The 8,556-nt window shown below is 41.0% G+C and overlaps 1 protein-coding gene across 1 annotated transcript in view; it reads left to right on the top strand.

Annotated features, from left to right (window-relative positions):
- RPH3A (rabphilin 3A) overlaps positions 1–8,556 on the top strand; it is a 282,501-nt gene that overhangs the window by 595 nt on the left and 273,350 nt on the right. The gene's annotated exons all lie outside the window — the stretch shown is intronic.

The following is an 8,556-nucleotide window of genomic DNA, read 5'->3' as shown; positions in this document are numbered from 1 at the left end:
CTCTTTCCCAGATGGGCAGGGGGTTAACACCTGGTCCCGGTAGCCACGCGTGTTGGATGTGAGCCTTCTTCAGCGGTCCTAGGGGTTGCCTGGCGTCAGCCGGGATACCTCTTCCTCCTTAGGCCTTGGTCAAGGGTCTTTCTAAGGGATAGGTAGAGGGGAGATGCAGAAAGTGCTGATATCTGGATGCTTAAGAGACAGTGGGCATCTGCCCGTGTGTATCAGATTTTTACCCCCATCTTCACTTCTTACACCAGAGATGGTGGTTTTCATAGTAAGAGGGGGTCTTCCTGGCCTTGCCCATTGAAAGTGTTCTTTTAATTTCACTTTATAAACCAGGGATTGCAAACTTGGGTGCATACAAGGACCAGGAGGTAAATAATGATCGCAACCCTTACTTGGTCCCAGCTGGGAACCAGGCACTGTCTGGAGAGCTTTACACATATTCATTTACTTAATTCTCACTGTATGTCACTCCCATTTCACAGATAGGAAAACTGACCACAATCACTTGACCACAATCACATGGGTAGGAAGTACCAAGTCTGGACCAGATGGGCAGGATGGGTCCAGATTCCAGGCTTTTAACCACTGTGCTGTGCTGAGCCAATGGACTGTGGGGCCAACTGGAGCCCCACCAAGCCTCACATTGCCAGGCAGGATTATGGGCCCAGAGTGGCCAGATCATCTGATTTCTTGAGAAGCTAGAACTTGGGACATTTATGTAAAATCACCTTTATGTTTTGACAATTAATTTAAACTTAAAAACACTTTTTATAGTGAAAAATTTCAAACATACACAAAAATAAACTGGTGTAGTAACATTTTGTAATTTTTTAAAATGCTGTGTGAGCCAAATAAAACATGTTCAATGGCCACTTCTGTCCTAAACACTTCAGCTGTTCACTGCTCTGATTTGAGCCCTGTCTATTCAAAGTGTGGTCCTGGTCTAGCAGCATTAGCATCAGCATCTCTTGGGAGCTGGTTATAAATGCTGAATCCCAGGTCCCACCCCAGACTTACTGAATTAGACTCTGGATTTTAATGAGATCCCTAGCTGATCCATATACATATTAAAGTTTGAGAAGTGCACTGCTCTGTCTAGGCCTTTTTGCCTGGACAAGTTATATTAGCCTCCTTCCTGATAGGTCTTCTTGCCTTCAGGTTCACAATCTTCTATTGATGTTATAGTTGCATTTCTTGCCTTTAATACCCTAAAGCTCAGGTCTGGCCCCAGATAATTCAGTGGAGGAAGCATTTTCTTTGGGAAGGTTTGGTTACATTACATAATAGAACTGGCAGTGTTCACACCGGTCTTACCCTCTTCAGGGCCCTGAGGGTCCTTCTTGTAAATCTTACAGAATTGTTTTGAAGATGAAATGAGGTAATATAAGTAAGAGTATTTTCATATATTTTTATTAGTCAGGACTTTTTCAGTTAAAAAAGATAACTTAAACCTGCTTAGGCAAGACAAACAAACAGGGACTTGACAGCTTGAAGGCTCAGAAAAGACTAAGGGGGAAGATTTTAGGTATGACTTGATCTAGGGGCTCAAGCAGTGTAATTGGAACTTGATCTCTCTCTCAGGAAGCAATAGGGAAGTGTGGGGGGGTGAGGGTCTAACCTGGGCCAAATAGCTTGAGATTGGGAACATAGTGGTATTTACCAAAAAAAGTGGGAATAAACATTTGTCAGGAAAGATCAGAAAGATTATGTAGTTGGAAACCATATTTGTTATCAGTCTTTGGGTTTTTGTCTGATCTTTCCTACTAGACTTCAAGTTCCTTGAGAACTGGGGCTGTGTCTTCCTCATCTTTGCATCCCCACAAGTCAGGCATACTGCATTTCACATAATGATGCTCCGAAAGTACTGAATCAAATGTAATTGACTCAAGTAAAGTAGAGATTCAGTCTCTTAGGCACCAGCCTCAGGCAAGGAATCTCTCCCTTTCAGCTGCAGTGGAAGTCACTGTTCTCAAGCTTGTAGTATAAAGAACATCACAGACTCAGGCTTGGTTGCCTTTGTTTTTCTCACTGCCACCCCTTAACTCAAAGTCATTTTGTCCCTTTGCAGGTGCCAAGCAGTTAGGAAAATGGGCCCAGCATGAGATGATTTCAAACTGCACAGCATTTTATTATGGAAAGGTAACAGGGTTTTTCTCAGCGTGACCCAGCAATAGTGGCTGTCTGTGATTGTTACCTCAGAGCTAGGGAGGAAAACAAAGGCTTTCAAATGTATGTGTCAATCAAAGGGAGCTACTGACTCCCCATTTTCTTGGAGGCCAAGATTCTTTTGACAGGCAAAATTATGATTGCCAGCAGCTAACAGTTTGTCTTAGAAAAGCAAAAACCAAACCAAAAACCCCCCACAAAAAACAAAAAACCCACCAATCCAAAAATAAAACAAAAGACTCCAAAATCAAACAAACAAAAACCAGCCAATGCAAACTAAAATAACAACAAAAATAGAATGCAGAGAAATCTGGGAAGGCCTGCAGAAGTCTTTTAGAGGGAGAATGCCTGGAACTGGATTTCTGTTCTTTTGGTCCAACCTGAATGGGAGAGAGAGTGAGGAGTATGAACATTGTCTGAGTGGGACTCAGAAATATGTCTCCTATGAATTCCATCATTAGGGATTTTAATGGGCTTAATAATCTCCTATTTAAAAAAAACAAAAAAACACAAAAGCATGCAAACATATCAGCCACTCACATTTTAATCTGAACTAGCCACTTTCTGACAGTTAGGAGTTGCACACTCGACTGCTTACAGGGTTCAGGCATGAAATGTCAACAAGTGAAGCAGGCTGGGCCAGGAAAATACAAGAGTGGTAGGATGTGGTGAGTTGGAGAACATATGCTCCATCTGTAGGTGTTAACGAGTTCAAGCTCATACTGCTCCCTGCACGATAGGCTAATAAATCGAGAGATGAGTTGTTGGGGCAAGGAATAGAGACTTTATTTGGAAAGCCATCAGACTGAGAAGATGGTGGTCTAGCGTCCCAAAGAACCATCTTAAATCACAGAAGGAAAGTGGGGAGAGAGTGTGCTTCAGAGTTCTCAGAAGACTTTGTTTCCTAAGGGAATTACTTGACAATAAAATTCTTCCTAGGGAAAAAAAACAAAAACCAAAAACCATCTTTCCTGAGTTAGAATTCAGGCTTCTTTTATGCTAAAAGTGGGTGTGGCTGGTTGCTGCAAACTTCTTGGTGTGGGAATCCTTTGTTCTTCCAGCTGTGGCATTAGGTCAGGTCACCATATTCCTGTAAACCTCCAACAAGACCAGTGTTATTCTCTGTTCTGCAACTTTTTATCTCCATATGAAGGAAAATTGTTACACCTTTAAAGGTCCGAGCCTTGAGAATGGCCTATCCTGTATTTCAGGCTCTAGGCAGCATTCTTAATTAGTAGCAAAAGCAATAGAATACAAAGGTTAAAGTAAAAGAAATAGATCCAGTATTGAGTCAGATTTGGTCTTCCGTATTACATGGGGAGCAGCTGCAACTCAGCTCTGGACAGTCATTACCACGAGCCAGATCCATTACAGTGTTAGCGTTACTGTATTTTGGGGGACAGAAGTTGGAAATCTAGATTTTTACATGAAATCTTTCAATTTTTAAAAATATAAAAATATTTACCTTGTTTATTTACTAGTTCCTAACCTTTCATCGTAGCTTCCTTTGATAATCTGACCAAAGCCATAGAACCTGGGAAATTCACACATACTTTATTTTGTATACAATTTCATAGGGGGTCTCTTTCTATTACACTATGTAGTTCAAGGTCAGCACTGACTCCTAATTCTCAGTATTAGACTGTGGTTACCCAGATCCTTTGAACTGCATGGATTGCTCTCTGGGATGCCTCCTCACTGATATCCTCCCCTCCCCCTCCCAACTCCATTCTCTTTCCGTTTGAAAAACACCTCTCCTTCGCTTTCATCTTTCTTTTATATTTAAAAAAATTCCAGTAAAGTCATTACTTTTAATTTTTATTATTTAATTGTGTTGACATAATACATACACATAGTTTAAAAGTCAGATTATAACATTTATAACAAAATATTAGTTTCCTACTTCTAGTCTATCCCTTGAGGCAACTATTTTCAACTCCCCTAGCTGTTTTTTTTTTATATTTCTAAGATGTTATTTTTCTTTTTAAAAGCTAAAACTAAAACTTCACCATAAATGGGAACCAATACAATTTATTCCTCAGTTTTGCTTTAAGACTTTGTGTTCTTGTTTTCCTTTTCTAAACAATTGAAAATAATCTTTTCCTACTAGGTGTCCAACCCCCAGCCGTTTCTTATAGCATTTTCCCATCTTCATATTTCTAATCTTGATTTTTTAAAAAATTAATTAATTTTATTTAATTTATTTTTGGCTGCATTGGGTCTTCGTTGCTGCATGCGGGCTTTTCTCTAGTTGCGGTAAGCGGGCTTATTGCTGTGGCTTCTCTTGTTGCGGAGCGTGGGCTCTAGGCGCACGGGCTTCAGTAGTTGTGGTATGCGGGCTCTGTAGTTGTGGCTCACAGGCTCTAGAGTGTAGGCTCAGTAGTTGTGGAGCATGGGCTTAGTTGCTCCACAGCATGTGGGATCTTCCCAGACCAGGACTCAAACCTGTGTCCCCTGCATTGGCAGGCGGATTCTTAACCACTGCGCCACGAGGGAAACCCTCTAATCTTGATTTTAACATATGTTTCTAGTTATTTCATTCACTCTCTCACTCAGTAATTTAGTAATTTATTAATTAAACATATATACAAAAGAATACCTACTACGGGCCAAGGGCTCTGTTGGGTGCTGGGGATGGAGGGATGAGCAAAAAACAGATGCAATCCCTCCTTTATGGAATTTTTCACTAGCAGAGGTTTTGTGATTAATCAAACAATCACACAAAAATATGTGAAATTGCAACTGCAGTTAGTGAACCCAGGAAAGATACATCATACTCTGAGAGAGTATAATAGAGGAATTTGACCTGGTCAAGGAAATGAGAGAAGGTTCCCCTGAAAAAAAAGACAATTGAACTGATATCTAAAAAGTGAGCAGACTTAAAAGAGAAGAGGGGACAGAGGAAAAGGAAAAGCATTTGGGTAGAGGAAACAGCATATGCAAAGCCCTGCTGAGGAAGGGAGCATGGGGGATTTCAGAAACCGTTTCTTTGGCCACTTGGAACTACATTCTTTAACTAAATGAACCTTCACAGCAGAGACTTGGAAGAGAGGCACTGTGGTGAAGAGCTGGGAAATGGGTCCAGATCTTGTCTTTCCAAACCATTAGTAGTGTGCTCTTAGACAAAACACAACTTCTCTGAGCTACAATTATCTTACCTAAAAAATACTGTTACTAAAACGCGAAGAGTTTTTTGGTGAGCATGAAATGACATAATTCTTGTAAAGTTTTGCCCAGTGCCTGCCACACAATCAGTGGTCAAAAAATGCCTGCTGGGACTTCCCCGGTGGTCCAGTAGGTAAAACTCTGCACTCCCAATGCAGGGGGCCTGGGTTCGATCTCTGGTCGGGGAAGTAGATCCCACGTGCATGCCACAACTGAGTCTGCATGCTGCAACTAAGAAGCCCGCATGCCGCAACTAAGAGTCTGCATGCTGCAACGAAGATCCCGTGTGCCGCAACTAAAACCTGGTGCAGCCAAAATAAATAAATATTAAAAAATGCTTGCTGATATTATCATTATCCTTTTTTTTCTTTACTGTATAAATATCATCTGATAGAGCAAATTTAGGCCAAATCCCATGGTTATGAAGACCAATGAAGTCTGGGGGACAAAAAAACTTTGGTTTGCACTGGTGACCAAATGTGATGCCTTCAGATCACACTGAAGAGAGAACACACACGGGTTTTGAAAGTCACCCTGAGCCTGGCATTTCCCTGGTTTGCAGCCATTAGCCCTTATAAAATGAAGGCTTCAGAGCTGTGTGAAACTTCACTCTTATTCCCTGTTAGCACTGTCTGGGCAGGAGGCAGAAGATGGATGCTTTGGGGACCAGCTTGCCTAGAAAGCACCAGAAGACTCTGCCTCCACCTCCAAGGCTCAGAATCCTGGGAGTCTAACCTTCTGCCAGAGAGCTGTGTTGGTCATTCTCTCCCTGTCTTGCCTGGGATCCTAACAACCCACTTCATTTTGACCTTGCTTCTGACCTTGGTGGACACCCTGTACCCAGGTGACAGGATGTTTATGGTTTGTTACTCTGATGATGGTGATTTAAAGTTGAAGGGAAGCTAGCACCCACCTCTCTCTTCCCCTCTTACTCTATTTCTGTCAGTTTCTTTGTCTTTCTGTCTCTGCCTCTGTCTGCCTCTCAATCTCCATTTTTCTCTCTTTGTCTTCATATACCTCTCTTTGTCTGCCTGTGTCTCACTCGTTTGTCTGTCTCTCTGCTTTTCTCTCCATTTCTCTCTGGACTTTACAGTAAATTCTCTCTCTCTTTTTTTGGCTGTGCCACACGGCCTGCAGGATCTTAGTTCTCCAATCAGGGATTGAACCCAGGACCTCAACAGTGAAAGCACCGTGGGCTACCACGGTGTCTCTCTGTCTTTGTATTGCCCCTGGCTTCCCCACCGCCATCCCTGTCAGCTCATCTTTCCAATTAGCCCTTATTTAACAAGCTATAACTTTCTGAAAATAGTCCCCTCCAGATGAGGCCATTTTTAATCAAGGGCTTAGCTAACATCATTTTTGTATTTCTTATGTGAGTGTGCGGGGGAGTTAGCTGGCTTGCGCTTTGATATAGTTGAGTCAAGATAGCCCTTTTTATTAGCAGATTTGTGCAGATTGGTTTGCAAGATGTGGGGTATGACTAAAATATTAAATTCCTAAAACCGTCAAAGCACTATTAGATTGGGAAGGTAAGTTATAGAAGCGTGTTCTCCCACAAGAATTACACTGACATTCAAAATTAACTTTTCTTAATTCTGCATCCACTGCATTACATGCCGGCTTTGGGGGGGAACATACATATATATATACATACATACATACGTACATTTATTTATTTATTTATACATCTTTATTAGAGTATCATTGCTTTACACTGGTTTGTTAGTTTCTGCTTTACAACAGAGTGAATCAGCTTTACATATACATATATCCCCATATCTCCTCCCTCCCATCCACCTTATCCCATCCTTCTAGGAGGTCATAAAGCACCGAGCTGATCTCCCTGTGCTATGCGGCTGCTTCCCACTAGCTATCTATTTTACATTTGGTAGTGTATATATGTCCATGCCACTCTCTCACTTCGTCCCAGCTTACCCTTCCCCCTCCCCGTGTCCTCAAGTCCATTCTCTACGTCAGTGTCTTTATTCCTGTGCTGCCCCTAGGTTCTTAAGAACCATTTTTTTTTTTTAGATTCCATATATATGTGTTAGCATACGGTATTTGTTTTTTTCTTTCTGACTTACTTCACAGTGTATGATAGACTCTAGACTCCATCCACATCACTACAAATAACTCAGTTTCGTTTCTTTTTATGGCTGAGTAATATTCCACTGTATATATGTGCCACATCTTCTTTATCCATTCATCTGTCAGTGGACACTGAGGTTGCTTCCATGTCCTGGCTGTTGTAAATAGAGCTGCAGTGAACATTGTGGTACATGACTCTTTTTGAATTATGGTTTTCTCAGGGTATATGCCCAGTAGTGGGATTGCTGGGTCATATGGTAGTTCTATTTGTAGTTTTTTAAGGAACCTCTGTATTGTTCTCCATAGTGGCTGTATCAGTTTACATTCCCACCAACAGTGCAAGAGGGTTCCCTTTTCTCCACACCCTCTCCAGCATTTATTATTGAGATTTCTCTTGTTCTTGAGGTAGGATTGTACTGCTGTAAACTTCCCTCTTAGAACTGCTTTAGCTGCATCTCATAGGTTTTGGGTCGTTGTGTTTCCATTGTCATTTGTTTCTAGGTATTTTTTGATTTCCTCTTTGTTTTCTTCAGTGATCTCTTGGTTATTTAGTAGTGTATTGTTTAGCCTCCATGTGTTTGTATTTTTTACAGTTTTTTCCCGTCAATTGATACCTAGTCTCATAGCATTGTGGTTGGAAAAGATACTTGATACGATTTCAATTTTCTTAAATTTACCAAGGCTTGATTTGTGACCCAAGATATGATCTATCCTGGAGAATGTTCCATGAGCACTTGGGAAGAAAGTGTATTCTGTTGTTTTTGGATGGAATGTCCTATAAATATCAATTAAGTCCATCCTGTTTAATGTGTCATTTAAAGCTTGTGTTTCCTTATTTATTTTCATTTTGGATGATCTGTCCATTGGTGAAAGTGGGGTGTTAAAAGTCCCCTACTATTACTGTGTTACTGTTGATTACCCCTATTATGGCTCTTAGCATTTTCCTTAGGTATGGAGGTGCTCCTATGTTGGGTGCGTAAATATTTACAACTTTTATATCTTCTTGTTGGATTGATCCCTTGATCATTATGTAGTGTCCTTCTTTGTCTCTTGTAATAGTCTTTATTTTAAAGGCTGTTTTGTCTGATATGAGAATTGCTACTCCAGCTTTCTTTTGATTTCCATTTGAAT

Source organism: Lipotes vexillifer, unplaced genomic scaffold (assembly GCF_000442215.2).
Source record: "Lipotes vexillifer unplaced genomic scaffold, Lipotes_vexillifer_v1.1 scaffold573, whole genome shotgun sequence".
Classification (NCBI taxonomy): domain Eukaryota; kingdom Metazoa; phylum Chordata; class Mammalia; order Artiodactyla; family Lipotidae; genus Lipotes; species Lipotes vexillifer.
The sequence above is the reverse complement of the archived record's forward strand: the minus strand, read 5'-3'. Positions and strand labels throughout refer to the sequence as shown.